Source organism: Staurois parvus, unplaced genomic scaffold (genome assembly GCF_062004578.1).
Source record: "Staurois parvus isolate SC_StPar_1 unplaced genomic scaffold, SC_StPar_1.0 ptg001072l, whole genome shotgun sequence".
Lineage (NCBI taxonomy): Eukaryota > Metazoa > Chordata > Amphibia > Anura > Ranidae > Staurois > Staurois parvus.
The window spans coordinates 180,056-197,976 of record NW_028318868.1 but is presented as its reverse complement, the minus strand read 5'-3'; the positions used below and the strand labels follow the sequence as shown (position 1 = coordinate 197,976).

The 17,921-nt window shown below is 40.1% G+C and overlaps 1 protein-coding gene across 14 annotated transcripts in view; it reads left to right on the top strand.

The window, feature by feature from the left end:
- SCAI (suppressor of cancer cell invasion) overlaps nucleotides 1-17,921 on the top strand; it is a 1,319,466-nt gene that overhangs the window by 1,129,528 nt on the left and 172,017 nt on the right. The window lies entirely within an intron of this gene.

The window sequence follows — 17,921 nt, the reverse complement described above, 5'->3', positions numbered from 1 at the left end:
AACCCCCCCCACCCGTCAGTCCAGGGAGAGGAGTGAGAACACCACACCAAGTAAAAGCACTGCTGCATTTTACACACACACACACACGGTAGATTAGCACATTGATTGTCCCTATTAACCCTTTGATTGACCCCTATTAACCCTTTGATTGCCCCTATTAAAATGTTGATCACCCCTATTAACCCTTTGATCGCCCCATCACTCAACCAGTGCCAATAGTACAGTGTCAGTATATAGAAATTTTCACTGATCACTGCATTCCTGCCACTAGCAACATCAGATAATGTCAGGGTTAGTCAGCGTAACATCATCTTTTATACTCTATCAAACAATTGGGCAATATATTGTGTTTTTGGGCATTAACATTCTAAAAAGTGTATTTTTTCCAAAAGATTTGCGTTTGAAAGATCGCTGTGTAAATACTGTATGACATAAAAAATTTCAACACCCACCGTTTTATTGTCTAGGGTTTCTGCTTTAAAAAAATATATAATGTTTGGAGGTTCAAAGTAATTTTCTAGCAAAAAAAACTGTTTTTTCATGTGAACAAAAAATGTCAGAAAAGGCTTGGTCTTCAAGAGTGTGTGATGTGTGGCATAAGCTTCTAATGTTGACCCTGAATTGCCAGGATAGTAGAAGCAACCCCTCCAAATGTCCCTTTTTTGGAGAATAGACACTCCAAGGTATTTGCTAAGAGGCATGGTGAGTGTTTTGCAGATCTCATTTGTTGCCACATGTTTTTGGAAAACGAAGAAAGAAAACAAAAAAATGATTTGTTCTTTTCTTTTTTTCTTTTTCAAAACCCTGTGACAAAACTGATATTTGTAAAATACTCACCATGTCTCTTATCAAATTCCTTGGGGTGTCTACTTTCCAAAAAGGGGTCATTTAGATGGCTTTTTGTACTATCCTGGCATTTTAGAGCCTCCGAAACTGTGATAGGTAGTGGGGAAGTGATATGAGGAAATATGCTCTTTGAAAGCCTGGAGGTGGTCGTTGGATTTTTGGGGCTTGTATGTAGCTACGCTGCCAAAAATTCTCTCACATGTGGTATCCCCATACTCAGAAGAAGTAGGAGAATGTGTTTTGGGGTGTTATTCCACATATACCCCTGGAATGCATGAGCAATATTTCATTAAAGTGACAACTATGTGTAAAAAAAAAAAAAAAATGGCATATTCAAAAAATTTGTGGCAAAAAATAAAATATTCCATGGGCTCAACATGCCTCTCTGCAAAATCCTTGAGGTGTTTACTTTCCAAAAAGGAGTCATTTTGGGGGGGGTTGTACTGCCCTGGCATTTTAGCACCTCAAGAAATGTGATGGGTAGTCAGTAAAAGCTACGTAAATTCCAATATATACCATAGTTTGTAGACGCTTTAACTTTCACACAAACCAATTAATATACATGTATCAGGGATGTTTAATTTCTATCGCCCGACGCCCGGGACATGTAGTTCCGGGCGCCAAACAAAAGGTTTGTTTTCCGCATTTAGCTCTGCTGCGGGCAAGCAGTAGGGTCTAGAGCCGGCGGACGACCCCCCCTCCCGCCGCCGTCTGCAGGCTGTCCTATCTAGGGACTGTGGCTCTGGGCTCCATCTGCTCAGCTGGGGGCGGGAGGAAGAACAGGACTAATGTCTGTCAGACACAGCGGTCTAATCCTTGTGCAGCAGTCCCGAACTTCACTTCTATACCACTCCACTGGGGTATGGAATTTCCAGGAACCGCAGTACAAGGATTGCTCCACCAGGACTATTGTATGATTTGCAGCCACCGGCTGAGTAATCCTTGTGCTGCGTTTCCTGGCAATTCCATACCCCGGCGGATTGGTATAGCAGTGAACTAATTAAATTGTCTGAATTGCTGCATCAGGGTTAGTGGAGGTCAGGAACCACTGCATAAACCTTGAATGGTGCAGAGAAGTACAAGAGATAAGCACTTGAGCCCAGGGGTTAAACAGTCCTGTTCCTTTGCCTGGCACCTAGCTGAGAAGACGTTTTTTGTAATTGCAGCACACAAGAGGTTACTCAGCAGTAGATTTGTTCCTGTCCCCAATTTCCTGCTCATTGCACAGAACATACTGGAATAGCTGAACAGCCTTAGGGCACATTTACACGTGGTGCCCTGTGAAGAGCAATCCACATTCAGATTGCTCTGCACATGGCATTTGACAGGAAGTGAGGAGTGGTTATGTCACCTCCTCACCACCTGTTTAATCCCCACAGCAGTGCCCCCAACTGCATGCATTGCACATGAATGCGGGAAGCCCCAATTCACTTGAGTGTACTGCTTTATTGTTCTACTGGCGCTGGCCACTGCCCTACTGGCACCCCCTCCTTGGAGCATCCAAAAGGTGTCCCAGCTCTTTTACAGCCCTAAAGTGTATACAAAAAAATAATTGTGTTCTGCCACTAAAGTATTCGAGTTTGGCTTGAAGAAAAGGTGACAACCCTAGTCCTAGTCCTGTCCCACTGTGACACCCTATCAACCAACTGGCGCTTCTGCTGGCTGATCATAGAGGCGGCCAAAGACCAGAACCACTCTGTCCACCTCTAATATTAGAAACAGGAAGTGATGGGCATACATACTTCTGGTTTCCCCAGATGTAAAATAGAAAGCATTTGATCACACCAATTTTGCTGTGATCAAATGCTTTAACCACTTGTCTACAGGGCACCTATACCCCCTTCCTGCCCAGGCCAGTTTTCAGCTTTTAGCGCTCTCGCATTTTGAATGACAATTGCGCGGTCATGCAACACTGTACTTATATGAAATTTTTTAAAAAATTTTGAGAGAGATAGAGCTTTCTTTTGGTGGTGTTTAATCACCTCTGGGTTTTTATTTTTTTGCTAAACAAACCAAAAACAACTGAAAATTTGGAAAAAAAAAAAAATTTTCTTACTTTTTGTTATAAAATTTTGTAAATAAGTGATTTTTCTCCTTCACTGATGTGTACTAATGAAGCTGCAGTGATGGACACTGATAGGCTGCAGTGATGGACACTGAAAGGCAGCACTTATATATGGCACTGATAGGCAGCAATGATGGGTAGCAATGATAGGCGGCACTGTTAGGTGGCACTGACTGCCACTGTTAGGCAGCACTGATGGGCACTGATAGGTGGCACTGATGTGCACTGATAGGCGGCACTGACTGGTACTGATAGGTGGCACTGATTGGCAGCACTGATAGGTGGCACTGACTTTCATTGATAGGTGGCACTGACTGGCATTGGTAGTTGGCACTGACTGGCACTAATAACACTGAAAGGCAGCTCAGATGGGTACTGATATGTGGCATTGATGTGCACTGGTAGGCACTGATATGTGGCATTGATGTGCCACTGATGGGCACTGGCAGGTAGCATTGATGAGCACAGCTGGTATTGATGGGTTCTGACAGGTGGCACTGCTGGGGTTACACTGATCATCAGGGCACACTGATCATCAGTGCCCTGATGATCAGTGTACATGTCCCCGCCCCCCCCCCCCCCCCTCCCCCGAGGAATGCCGATTACCGGCTCTCCTCTCCTCTCGAGCTGTGAGGAGATCACATGACCGAGCCGACATCTTTGGCTCTTTCCGTTGATTGGTGATCCGCTGTGTCCGAGGGACACAGTGCACCACCGATCTCCGCGCTGCGCGCTTAGAATGGGAGGATGTCATATGACGTTCTCCCAGAACAAGAGAACCTCCTTTGCGCCCGTCATTACCTTATATGGCGGGCTGGAGCCGGTTAAGGACAGAGGAGGGATTTGGGGTATTGCTGACCCCAGATATCTCCATAAAGAGTACCAGTCGCTGCCTATTGCTGTCATAAGGGATGTTTACTTTCCGTGTGACAGCAATAAAAGTTAAAAAAAAAAAAAAAGACTGTATAAAAATAAATATAAAAAAAAAAAATGCTAACCACCCCCATTCTAACACACAAAGGCAAACGTTGGTCCTGTGTGCACACAAACAGCGATCGTCTCATACATGTATCACCACAAATGTCAGATCATGGGCAGTAATTCTAGTACCAGACCTTCTGGGTAAATCCAAAGTGGTAACCTGTAAAGGCTTTTAAAGTGTTGCCTATGGATAGTAAAATTTACATTGTTGCCATTGCACGGGCTTGTTCCATTTTAAAGCGTAACATATTTGGTATCCATTTACTCAGAGTAACATCATCTTCTATATTTTACAAAAGAAATTGGGTAGTGTATTGTGTTTTTTTGCATTAAAATTAAAAAAATTTGTGTATTTTTAAAAATAAATTGCTTTGAAAAACCGCTATGCGAATACCTAGTGACATAAAAATTGCAGCACCCACCAATTTATTCTCTAGGGCCTTCACTTTAAAAATATATATATATAATGTTTGTGGGTTCTAAGAAATTTTCCAGCAAAAAAATAAAAAACAACATTAAAAGTTTAAGTTGCCATAAAGGCATTCCAAAAAAGCACCTCCGCCTAACAAAATAAACATCAACCCTTCATATTTTCCATCCTGGCAATTATTTTTTTTTTTCTATTAGGACAAGTAGACTGGGATCCCAATTTAGTCCCTTGGACAAGTAGTTTTAAAAAAAAAATTCCACACCCTTGATGTATTGAGCTTTTTTTTTTTACCACAGACATGTAGCAGAATACATTTTAGCCTAAATTTATGACTAACTTTGCGTTTATTGGATTTTTTTAATAACCAAAAGTGAAAAATATTTTTTTTTAATTTGCGGTTTTTTTTGTTTATAGAGCAAAAATTAAAAACCGCAGAGGTGATCAAATACCACCAAAAGAAAGCTCTATTTGTGTGAAAAAAAAGGACATACATTTCATTTGGGTACAGCATTGCACGACCACGCAATTACCAGTTGAAATAGCGCAGTGCCGAACAACAAAAAATGGCCTGGTCAGGTAAATCCTCTGGAGGGCAAGTGGTTACAGTGCTATAGTAAATGCCTTTGTTGGCAAGCCTGGAAATGTCGTTGAAAAGAGTGAACCTGTTTCTGTTAAAGCATGATTATTAAACCGACTAATATATATATGTATATATATATATATATATATTTTTTTTTTTTTTTTTTAATGGTATACATCAATACTTGTAACTATAAACTATAGAACTGTTACCATGCACGGAAACACCACTCGAAAAATTAGAATACCGTGCAAAAGTTCATTTATTTCAGTAATGCAACTTAAAAGGTGAAACTAATATATGAGATGGACTCATTACATGCAAAGCAAGATAGTTCAAGCCGTGATTTGTCATAATTGTGATGATTATGGCTTACAGCTCATAAAAACCCCAAATCCACAACCTCAGAAAATTTAGAATATTATATGCAATCAATAAAACAAGGATTGTACATAGAACAATATCGGACCTCTGAAAAGTATAAGCATGCATATGTACTTAGTACTTGGTTTGGGCCCCTTTTGCAGCAATTACTGCCTCAATGCGGCGTGGCATGGAAGCTATCAGCCTGTGGCACTGCTGAGGTGTTATGGAAGACCAGGATGCTTCAATAGCGGCCTTCATCACTTCTGCATTGTTCGGTCTCATGTCTCTCATCATTCTCTTGGCAATGCCCCATAGATTCTCTATGGGGTTCAGGTCAGGCGAGTTTGCTGGCCAATCAAGCACAGTAATCCCATGGTCATTGAACCAGGTTTTGGTGCTTTTGGCAGTGTGGGCAGGTGCCAAGTACTGCTGGAAAATGAAGTCAGTATCCCTATAAAGCTCGTCTGCGGAAGGAACCATGAAGTGCTCCAAATTCTCCTGGTAGACGGCTGCGTTGACCCTGGACTTAATGAAGCACAATGGACCAACACCAGCAGATGACATGGCTCCCCAAATCAACACAGACTGTGGAAACTTCACACTGGACTTCAAGCATCTTGCAGAGTGTGCCTCTCCATTCTTCTGATGAGTTGCTCCCATCAGAAAAGAGGACTTTGGACCACTGAGCAACAGACCAGGTCTGTTTTTCTTTAGCCCAGGTAAGACGCTTCTGACGTTGTTTGTTGTTCAGGAGCGGCTTGACAAGAGGAATACGACAATTGAAGCCCATGTCCAGGATCCGTCTGTGTGTGGTGGCTCTTGCTGCACTGACTCCAGCCTCAGTCCACTCCTTGTGAAAGTCCCCAACACTTTTGAATGGCCTTTTCCTGACAATCCTCTCCAGGCTGCAGTCATTCCTGCTGCTTGTGCACCTTTTTCCTCCACACTTTTCCCTTCCACATAACTTTCTATTAATGTGCTTTGATACAGCACTTTGGGAACATCCAATTTCTTTTGCAATTACCTTTTGAGGCTTTCCCTCCTTATGGATGGTGTCAATGATGGTTTTCTGCACAACTGTCAGGTCAGCAGTCTTTCCCATGATTGTGATTCCTACTGAACCAGACTGAGAGACCATTTAAAGGCTCAGGAACCCTTTGCGGGTGTTATGGCTTAATTAGCTGATTAGAGTGGGACACTTTGAGACTAGAATATTGCACCTTTTCACAATATTCTATTTTTCTGAGATTGTGGATTTGGGGTTTTCATGAGCTGTAAGCCATAATCATCACAATTATGACAAATCACGGCTTGAACTATCTTGCTTTGCATGTAATGAGTCTATCTAATATATTAGTTTCACCTTTTAAGTTGCATTACTGAAATAAATTAACTTTTGCATGATATTCTAATTTTTTGAGTTTCACCTGTATTTTTTTTTTTTTTTTGCTGCTTATACAATATTCTTTTTTTTCTCATTTTTTTAAATAATGCTAGTGCTGTTTTATTTATTTTTCTCTGCAGTGTATATATACTTATGTATGTACTGCCATGTGCATTGATCATGTCCAGGGACTTAGACTTTTGAAACATATTAACGAAATGATAGAAAAACTGCACTTGGTGCTCAGTATCTAACAAAAATCTAAATCCAAACTCCCACAGCTGTCTTCACAAACCACACACAATACCAGTGCTGAAGCAAAATTACAAAGGAATACAAATGTTGCACTGTTACTAAATTTGATGTGTGTTGGTTATATGTATCCCAATACAATGGATCATACTACTATTCGAAAAAATGTGATGTGTCCCAACATAATAGATACACATTAAAATGATGAAAAAAAAATTCTGAGGGTGACACCACTGTTCCACAGTTACAACAATAAGGAAAAATATCAATTCATAAGTCAATAAACATAGAACCATATGGAAGTCCACCACCTGTATGTAAATGACAAAATAAAATAAGTAGTTATTCCACCATCAATGCAAATCTTGCCATATGTTTTCACTCATGAATGACAATAAGCAGCCTTGTGAATTCTGCTTATTCTGCGCCACATTTGTATTCCCTTTTAAATATATTGTTTGTTACATTGAGGATGTCCAAGGACTTAAGGCTGATCACACAACAGAGTTGCAATCTTCAGGCATGTGACAGCACAGTGGCTTAGTGTTTAGTAGTGCTGCCTATCAGCACTAGATTTGCTGGTTCAAATCCCAACCATGGCACTACCTGCATTGAGTTTGCATGCTCTGCATGTGTGGGTTTCCTCCCATGCTTCAAAGACATGCTAGTATTTGTTTTGTCTCATGTCTAAATTGTTCCTAGTATATGAATGTCGTTTGGGACTTTACATTGTAAGCTCCTTGAAGGCAGGGCCTGATGTGAATGTACAATATGTATGTAAAGTGCTGTGTAAATTGATGGTGCTATATAGGTACCTGAACTAATAACAATGCATGTGTTTATTTGTGTTTTTTGCAATCTGATACATTTTAGATGGGTTTCACGTAATGGAAACAATTGAGTACTGTCCGTGATACTTTTTTTATTTGCACTAACATACAATTTTGAGGACAAGCTTTCGGGGTATGTCCCCTTCTTCAAGGTCTAAGCAGTACTATTACAAATAACAAAGTTTAAGCAGAATGTTAGAAGGGATTGAGAAAAAAAAAAAGGGCTACAGATAAGATACATCAAAAGCGAGGGGGGGAGGGGGGGAAATACTACACTCACACAGAGGGGGTAAAGCTTTAGCTAATAGATAGTCATAAAGCTGTCGGATAATGGTTGAGGAATCCCATGTCCAAATTAAGGCCGTTATCTTTTGTGTCAAATAGAATTATCATTCTTAGTTCAAATGTTTTTCTTTCCTGGATAGATTTGAATTTTCCTTTCAGAACTAAAATATTGAGGTCTTCCATATTGTGGCCTGGTTGTGTGAAATGGTGTCCTACAGGTATGCAGAGGTCATCTTCTTTATGTTCCTTGATGGTATGTCTGTGCAAATTCATCCTTGTTTGCAACTTCTGTCCTGTTTCGCCAACATAAGATCCTTTGCTGCATTTTCTGCACTGGATAAGGTATACAACATTACTGGAGGTGCAGCTGTATGATCCGGAAATATTGAAGATTCCTTTTGAGTGTCTGACACTTTTTGATGGATTGGTTTGGTTGCACAGTTTGCAGCGTTTCTTATTGCAGGGTTTGCTTCCATTATTTGTGACATCATAATCAGAAGGAAGTTTCCTACTGTTTAGTTTATTTCTGAGGTTGGGGGGTTGTCTGAAAGCCAGTATTGGGGGTTGCTGGAATATTTCTTTCAGAGTTCCATCCTCTGTTATGATGGGTTGTAAATCTTTGATTATTTTTCTTATTCCTTCTAGTGTTGGGTTGTATGTGGTTACTATAGGTACACGGTTGTTTGTTTTTTTCTCTTTGTACTGAAGTAGATTTTCCCTTCAGGTTCTCAAGGCTGTGTTTATGCTGGTGTTGATAGTTTTGTCCTTGTAACCCTTCTTATGGAAGGCGTCTGCTAGTGTCCCGAGATGTTTATCTCTGTCTCTTGGGTCAGAACATACTCGGTGGTATTTAATGGCCTGACTGTGTATGATGGCACGTTTTGTGTGTTGGGGGTGGAAGCTGGAACTGTGGAGGTAGTTGCATCTGTCAGTGGGTTTCCTTTATATTGAGGTGTGAAGCGTATCATCCCTGATGTATACTGTGGTGTCTAGGAAGTTGACTTGTGTGTTTGAGTATTCCATTTTTAGTTTGATTGATGGATGAAAAGTGTTCATCAATGAGTAAAATTGTTTTAGATTTTCTTCACCTTCTGTCCATATGATGAAAATATCATCAATATAGCAAAAGTATCTGTATGGTTTTTGTTCCATGCTGTTCAGGAATTGTTCCTCCATGTCAGCCATAAATAAATTTGCATATTTGGGTGCCATTTTACTTCCCATCGCAGTGCCCATACATTGAAGATAGATGTCTTAATTGAAAGCAAAGTATTTGTGTGTAAGTATGAATTCAATGAGCTGTGTAACATCCTCAGCAGTGTATTTGTTGTTTGGTGAGGATGATCAGGATCTGTGACATGCAGCTAATCCATCCTTGTGAGGGATATTACTGTACAGGGATACTACATCCATAGTCACTAGAAGTGTATTAGATGGTAATTGCTGTATGTTGTTGATCTTGTTCAGAAAGTCAGTTGTGTCTTGCAGGAAGCTAGCAGTATTCATGACTAACGGTTTTAAAATTATTTCTACAAAGCCTGAGATTTGTTCGGTGAGTGTATTCATACCTGTTATGATGGGTCTGCCTGGATTTCCTGGCTTGTGGACTTTGGGCAGCATGTAGAAGTCCCCGATTTCTGGATGATCCGGAATCGCATTTATAAGTTCTGAATGTAGGTGGGCTGGAAGTGTTTTAATGAGACCTTTTAATTGCTTTGTAAAGTCCTGGGTCGGATCATAATCCAGTTTTTTATAGTAAATGGCATTTTCCAGCTGCCTCTGGCCTTCTTGTATGTATTTGTTTGTATCCATGACAACAACTGCTCCCCCTTTGTCCGTTGGTTTGATGGTGATGGCCTGATTGTTGTGCAAATCGTGTATAGCCCTTCGCTCTAGTGGTGAAAGATTGTACAGAATTTTCTTTTGCTGGGTGGATATCAGGGATGTAGCTCGCAATATGAAGCTATCAATATAGGTGTCCAGTTTGGGGTTGCGTCCTTGTGGAGGTGTGAAGCAGCTGTTTTCTTTGTGTAGCACTCCATTGTCCTAGGATTCCTTTCATTATTGTGGAAATATTCTTTGAGCCTTAGTCTCCTGACGAAATCCTCCATATCTGACAATACTTGTAAATGATCCAATTTGGTGGTTAGGCAGAATGTAAGGCCTTTGGAGAGGATGGTTAATTCTGGTTCGGAAAGTTTATGCTTTGACAAGTTGATGATTCCAAGTTCCTCTGTTATATCCACATTTTCAGTCGGGTCCCCTGGAGAATGGTGACATCAGTTGTGAAACCGAATGGTTCACCTTCTTTAATAATATGGGTTTGGATCTATTGAAGTTCTTAGTGATACGTAAAAAGAAGAAATTGGCTTATCTCGACAGCGAAATTAACAAAACACGTGAAAAATTTTTACCCCATATGAACAGGGAGGAATACAAAACCGAATCAGATAGAGTAAAAAATCTTCTGGATAAAACTGAAAGGGAGCAAAGAAGTAAGAAAAAGAAAAAATATAATAGAGACGTGGAAGATTATAGAAATAAATATGTATTTAAATGGCAAAATTCCAACAATATTGTAAGGATGGTCCCACTAGCCTTGATCAGGGAAACATCAGGACCACTAGGTCCGAGCATCCATCCTCCCATACCAGGACTCCCAATATCTCTAAACCTCCACTCTCATTATCAAAACCAGTCAAGCAGAGACAATTTAGAGATGAGTACAATGTCTCAACGTATAATAGATACAGTCATGGCCGAAATTGTTGGCACCCTTGATATTTTTCCTGAAAATCAAGTATTTCACACAAAAAAGGTATTGCATTAACACATGTTTTGCTATACACATGTTTATTCCCTTTGTATGTATTGGAACAAATATAAAACAGAGGCAGAAAAGCAAATATGACATAATGTCACACAAAACCCCAAAAATGGGCTGGACAAAAGTATTGGCACCCTTAACTTAATATTTGGTTGCACACCCTTTGGAAAACATAACTGAAATCAGTCGCTTCCTATAACCATCAATAAGCTTCTGACACCTCTCACCCGGAATTTTGGACCACTCTTCCTTTGCAAACAGCTCCAGGTCTCTCTTATTGGAAGGACACCTTTTCCCAACAGCAATTTTAAGATCTCTCCACAGGTGTTCAATGGGATTTAGATCTGGGCTCATTGCTGGCCACTTCAGAACTCTCCAGCGCTTCTTTGCCATCCATTTCTGAGTGCTTTTTGACGTATGTTTGGGGTCATTGTCCTGCTGGAAGACCCAGGATCTTGGACGCAAACCCAGCTTTCTGACACTGGGCCCTACAGTGCGACCCAAAATCCTTTGGTAATCCTCAGATTTCATGATGCCTTGCACACAGTCAAGGCACCCAGTGCCAGAGGCAGCAAAACAACCCCAAAACATCATTGAACCTCCACCATATTTTACCGTAGGTACTGTGTTTTGTTCTTTGTAGGCCTCATTCCGTTTTCGGTAAACAGTAGAATGATGTGCTTTACCGAAAAGCTCTATCTTGGTCTCATCTGTCCACAAGACGTTTTCCCAGAAGGCTTTTGGCTTACTCAAGTACATTTTGGCAAACTGTAGTCTTGCTTTTTTATGTCTCTGTGTCAGCAGTGGGGTCCTCCTGGGTCTCCTGCCATAGCGTTTCATTTCATTTAAATGTCGACGGATAGTTCGCGCTGACACTGATGCTCCCTGAGCCTGCAGGACAGCTTGAATGTCTTTGGAACATGTTTGGGGCTGCTTATCCACCATCCGGACTATTCTGCGTTGCAATCTTTCATCAATTTTCCTCATCCGTCCACGACCAGGGAGATTAGCTACAGTGCCATGGGTTGCAAACTTCTTGATAATGTTGCGCACTGTGGACAAAGGCAAATCTAGTTCTCTGGAGATGGACTTGTAACCTTGAGATTGTTGATATTTTGCCACAATTTTGGTTCTCAGGTCCTCAGACAGTTCTCGTCTCCTCTTTCTGTTGTCCATGCTTAGTGTGGCACAGACAGACACACAATGCAAAGGTTAAGTGAACGTCTCTCCTTTTTATCTGCTTTCAGGTGTGATTTCTATATTGCCCACACCTGTTACTTGCCCCAGGTGAGTTTACAGGAGCATCACATGCTTGTAACATTCTTATTTATCCGCAGTTGTGAAAGGGTGCCAATACTTTTGTCCAGCCCATTTTTGGAGGTTTGTGTGACATTATGTCGAATTTGCTTTCTTTCCTCCCTTTTTTTGTTTTGTCCCAATACACACAAAGGGAATAAACATGTGTATAGCAAAACATGTGTTAATGCAATACGTTTCGTGAGAAATACATGATTTCCTGGAGAAATATCAAGGGTGCCAACAATTTCGGCCATGACTGTATGATGACCTCTATGACTATGAGGAAGAGGAAATAGGGATATTAGATCACACCCTTTGAAACAATATCCTAATGATAGGCCTCAGTATCACCCCAACCCTAGAGGCTGTTTGCAACCACCTAGACAGCAAAGGGTCTCGTGGAGAGACCCACAGGAGGAATACTATCACAACCAAATTCATAATAGAGGATACAATAGAGATAGTAACCAATCACACTGGAGATCCCCAAAGCGTAGGAATCAAAATGGTTCCTATGGTCAGAATTCCTATCGTCAGAATTCCTATCAGGATAATAGAGGGTGGACTAAGTATGAGAATCAGAATTTGTATAACCAATCACACAATCCAAGGAATAATCAAAGGCCATGGAATCCCAGTTTTCGGTCTAATATGGCACCAACTCCTCATAACCCCCAATCCAACCATTTTTTAGGGGGGGGGCTCGACTCGCAAAAGAAGTACTTGTGCAGAGGAAAGCGAGGAGGAAAGAGAGTCAATAGACCACAAAAAGAGAAAAGTGTGACATCAGAAGGTATTTTTAATTTGAGCAAAGCAACCCTTAGGGATGATGAGCTCAATTTATTGAATAAGGGACTAAAATTTGCACCCAAGATAAAACTGGATAAATTTGGCACTTATGTGGACATCCATAAATTCACTCGTAGATTATCCTTAAAAAGGTATTTTTTTAACTATGCCCCCTGCACGTAATTCTTATAATAATATTAGCAGTGATTTTAAACCCTCTAATTTAAGAAACGCTTCTCTTTTTAATCCCCCAACACAGTCACATATCAACACTTTTTCTTAAAAGGATCTGGTTTTAAAGGATCTGGATAAGATCAAAGTTAAAAACTTACGTAATCAACATAAGATCAACAATGGTATTAAGTCTTTGTTAGCTAATAAGGATCTCGTATTCAGACCTGCTGATAAGGGAGGAGGAGTGGTCATTATGGATAAAAAAGATTATATGACCCAGGTGTTTCTTCTACTAGATGATAGAGAAACATATCAGCCACTCCCAAAAAATCCATTGATTCCCTATAAGAAGGAATTAATAAGTATCATTAAACGTGGTTTTGAGAATGGTATAATAACCAAAAAAGAAAAAGCGTACCTATGCCCAGCAGCCCCTTGGCTTCCGGTGCTGTACTGCCTTCCCAAGATTCATAAAAATCCACTGTGCCCCCCAGGAATGCCCATTATTAGTGGCATAGGATCACTTAATTCCCGTATAGGTGAATATGTAGACTTTTTCTTGCAGCCTTTGGTCAAAACGACGCCAGCATACTTATGTGATATGAAGCAGATACTAGTGGATCTAAAGGATTTTAAGGTTAATGAGCAAACCTATCTAGTTACTGCCGACATCTCGGCTTAGTATAGTAATATAAAAAATGGAGATGGTATGGAGGCAGTACAGTTTTATCTTAGTACCACATCAGATATTCCCAGACAACAAAAAGAGTTAATTCTGGAACTTCTGGATTTTGCCATGCGCAGAAACTTTTTTGGTTTGACCATGCTTTTTATTTGCAAGTCACTGATGTTGCTATGGGGGCCAAGTTTGCCCCCAGCCTGGCCAATCTCTTCATGGCCAGGTGGGAGGAAGATTTGATATATTCCTGAGACTGGCCTCCCCTTATATTTTACCGACGCTATATAGACGATGTGTTTCTTATATGGCAGGGAGATGAATTTTCACTGCAAAATTTTTTTATTACTCTTAATAATAATGATCTCAATATTAAGTTATCTTATGAATATGATTTTAAAGAAATTAACTTTTTAGATTTGGTTCTAATTAACGATGGCAGTAATATTTTAACAAGAACATAATTCAAGAGTACGGACAGGAATGGGTATATACCCACGGATAGCTGCCACCATCCAACATGGATAAATAATATCCCAAGAGGGCAGTTTCTCAGGCTAAGGAAAAAATTGTACCAACCTATCCGATTATCAGAACCAATCTTTGTTACTCAAAACCAGGTTTACCGAAAAAGGATATGATCCAAATAACCTGAACCAGATCATTCAGGAGGTTGGCTCAATCAATAGGGCAGATCTGCTTACTATAGAGAAGAGAATAAGACCAGAAAAATTCTGCCCTTTTATTACAAAATTTCCGTCCAATTCAGAGAGGTCACCAAAATAATTAAGAAAAATTGGGCTATTCTCAAAAATGACCCTATGATACGAGATTCATTACCAGAATTCCCTGAGGTTACCTTTAGAAAGGCACCTCCACTTAGACTCACGGTAGCCCCTAATGTGGTGGAACCACCAAAGAGTATGTCTTTATCTTTTGGGCTTAAAGGGTTTTACCCTTGCAATAAGTGTATTGCCTGTCGATACAATGGCATACATAAGACTAGAGTCAGAGATTTTGGATCAGGTATCACAGGCAAAAGTTACACTATACATCCAGTGATCACATGTAATACTACACATACAGTGTATCTCCTGCAGTGCCCTTGCAACTTCCAATATGTGGGTAGGACCACAAGATGTCTGAGAGATCGCCTCAGAGAACATTATAATAATATTAAAAAAGGCTTCAAGTATCACTCATTGTCCAAACATTTTAGGGACCATCACGCCAGGGATCCCTCGTCATTAAAGTTTACAGCTATCGATGTGATTGCACAGCATTGGAGAAGTGGACACAAGAGGAGAGCAGTGTCCCAGCTCGAAACTAAGTGGATAGTTGAGCTCAAATATTTGCAGCCCTAAGGTCTCAATGCAGACTTTGATATTAACTGTTTTATTGATAATAGTTTATTTCTTTTTTATCATTTTATGTTGGTGATCTTATTTTAGATGCGTAGCTCGTTTTATTCTATTTTATTTTATTTTTTAGGATTGTGTTGATTTTACATCAGAGCTTTTACAGTGGGATGGGAATTCATTAGATATATTTATGCATTTTATTTGTCTGGTTCCATTTTTTTTTTATATAATTATTGATTAATATTATTATTATGATTATTTTATGAGCATATACCATTATAAGTGACCATTATTATAATTTTGCCGTTTTAACATAACGTACAGTTGCAAGAAAAAGTATGTGAACCCCTTGGGATTACGTGGAGTTTTGCATGAATTGGGCATAAAATGTGCTCTAAACGTCATCTAAGTCACAATAGAAGAACACAGTATGCTGAACATAATACTACACAAACATTAGATGTTGCCATGGTTTAATTGCACATAACATGTAAACATTCACAGTGCAGGGAGGAAAAAGTATGTGAACCTTTGGACTTAATAACTGGTCGACCCTCCTTTGGCAGCAATAACCTCAACCAACCGTTTCCTGTAGTTGCAGATCAGACCTGCACAACGATCTGGAGTAATTTTGGACCACTCCTCTTCACAAAACTGTTTCAGTGTAGCAATGTTCTTGGGATGTCTGGTGTGAATCGCTCTCTTAAGGTAATGCCACAGCATTTCAATCGGGTTGAGGTCAGGACTCTGACTGGGCCACTCCAGAAGGCGTATTCTGTGCTGTTGCAGCCATTGTTTTGTTGAATTACTTGTATGCTTTGGGTCATTGCCCTGTTGCATCACCCATCCTATGCAGAGCTTCAGTTGGTGGACAGATGGTCGTACGTTTTCCTGCAAAATGTCTTGATAAACTCTGGAATTCATTTTCCCATCAATGACAACAATCCGTCCAGGCCTTGAGGCAGCAAAGCAGCCCCAAACCATGATGCTCCCTCATGGGATGAGGTTTTGATGTTGGCGTGCTGTGCCTTTTTTTCTCCACACATAGTGATGTGTTTTCTTCCCAAACAACTCAATATTGGTTTCATCTGTCCACAGTATATTTTGCCAGTAGTGCTGTGGAACATCCAGGTGCTCTTTTGCAAACTTCAAACGTGCTGCAATATTCTTTTTGGACAGCAATGGCTTCCTCCGTGGTGTCCTCCCATGTACTCCATTCTTGTTTAATGTTTTCCTTATTGTAGATGTGTCAACAAAAATGTTAGCATGTGCCAGAGATTTCTGTTGGTCTTTAGCTGACACTCTGGGATTCTTCTTTACCTCATGCAGCATTCTGCGCTGTGCTCTTGCAGTCATTTTTACAGGACAACCACGCCTAGGGAGAGTAGCAACAGTGCTAAACTTTCTCCATTTGTAGACAGTCTGTCTTACCGTGGACACATGAACATCAAGGCTTTTGGAGATACTTTTGTAACCCTTTCCAGCTTCATGCAAGTCAACAATTCTTCTGAGAGCTCTTTTCTGCGAGGCATGGTTCACATCAGACAGTGCTTCTTGAAACCAGTAAACCCAAAACAGGTGTGTGTTTTTTAAGGGCAGGACAGCTGTCAGCAACACGTCCAATATCATCACACTGATTGGATTCAAGGTTGGCTCACTACTGGCTCCAATTAGCTCTGGGAGAAGTCATTAAGCTAGGGCCTCACATACTTTTTCCTCCCTGCACTGTGAATGTTTACATGTTATATGCAATTAAACCATGGCAACATCTAATGTTTGTGTAGTATTATGTTCACCAGACTGTGTTCTTCTATTGTTGTGACTTAGATGACTTTCAGAGCACATTTTATGCCCAATTCAGGCAGAACTCCACGTAATCCCAAGGGGTTCACATACTTTTTCTTGCAACTGTATTTAATTATATATTTATATGAACCACCTATCTACCTACCCACCTTTATGTCATATCTATCCAACTTGTATTGGTTTTCTTCAGATGGATTCTATATTATATATTTTTATGTTTTGGGATTTTTTCATTTCACTATATCCCCCTATCCATCTGTAGGTACATTTGTTTACTATAACAATTTGTTTTAACAATTTTGGATCACACGGAGGAATGATTTGATATCACCTTTTAATGGCATGACTATTAATTATTTCTGATGGCATTATTATAATGTGATATCCGTATATGGGTACTATGGTCAACATATGGTATTTCCAATGAGTGGTTTCTATTATTTCTTTTCTCATTCATTCTATTTACCTTTATTTCTATGCCTATGGACTCCTGGACTTTTTGTATCTATGGACTAAAACAAAATGGAGTCTTGTTCTCCACTGACATTAATTCTGGTGCCTTTAAAGAATAATGGACTGTTTATTCTTGTCCCCATAGCCGTTTTTATTCATAGCCCTGTTGGTCTATTTAACCTAGGCTTTTTATCAATTTATGTGATGCAGGGAGCGTCTACACTAATGTAGAGAATGGCTCTGGTTTACATTTGTTTGTCTGCCTGCATACCCCATTAATTTATCTTGTTATTTGAGGTGTTGAGGATTGCCTTGTATGCTAGCTGCTCGCTCTGTGGATTGCGCTTGCTTACCCTATTCTTTCATTACAAATAAAAAGTGTGGGCTCGCTCTGTGATGCTCTCTCCCAAAAACCCACAGAATTTGCAGGGCAGTAATGCATGTCAGTACGTAGGTGTCTGGCCATGTCCCAGTGTAATTTCATGCAGAACACATTCATCATGTTCTAATTTGGTGG